This window comes from Seriola lalandi, unplaced genomic scaffold (genome assembly GCF_002814215.2).
Source record: "Seriola lalandi dorsalis isolate HSWRI2012SDOR001 ecotype SW California unplaced genomic scaffold, Sedor1 jcf7180002054604, whole genome shotgun sequence".
In the NCBI taxonomy this organism is placed as follows: domain Eukaryota; kingdom Metazoa; phylum Chordata; class Actinopteri; order Carangiformes; family Carangidae; genus Seriola; species Seriola lalandi.
In genome coordinates this window covers 2,892-3,521 of record NW_019525157.1, presented here as the reverse complement: position 1 = coordinate 3,521, position 630 = coordinate 2,892, and positions in this window count along the sequence as shown.

Here is a 630-nt window from a genome sequence, read left to right as displayed (position 1 = left end):
AAAACTTCAGGTGTTTTGAGCTTCAACTGAAACTTGTCGAAGGTTCATGTAAATATTATTTGTTCAGATTTTACGAGCTGCGTTCACGGACACACACCGAGCTCAGCGATCACTGTTTGTTTACACTCACTGCAGATTGTGTATGACAACAGAGCTGAAATCCAGATTACACACACACACACACACACACACACGCACGCACGCACACACACACACACGCACACACACACACACGCACGCACAGGTCTTCCTCCTCCAATCTGCCATATTAAATCTCTGCTGTGTTTTTGTGCCAGATGGTGTTTCTGTTTAACTGGATGTGAACCTCCAACAAAGGCTGAGTACACACACACACACACACACACACACACACACACACACACACACACACACAGACACACACACACACAGACACACACTCACAGACACACACACACATACACACACACACACACACACACACACAGACACACATACACACACACAAACACACAGACACACACACACACAGACACACATACACACACACACACATACACACACACAAACACACAAGGTTACATTATTATTTTTCAACCATCAAACAGAGAATTCATTAATTATGAAGCTTAAAAATCTCTTAATTGATTT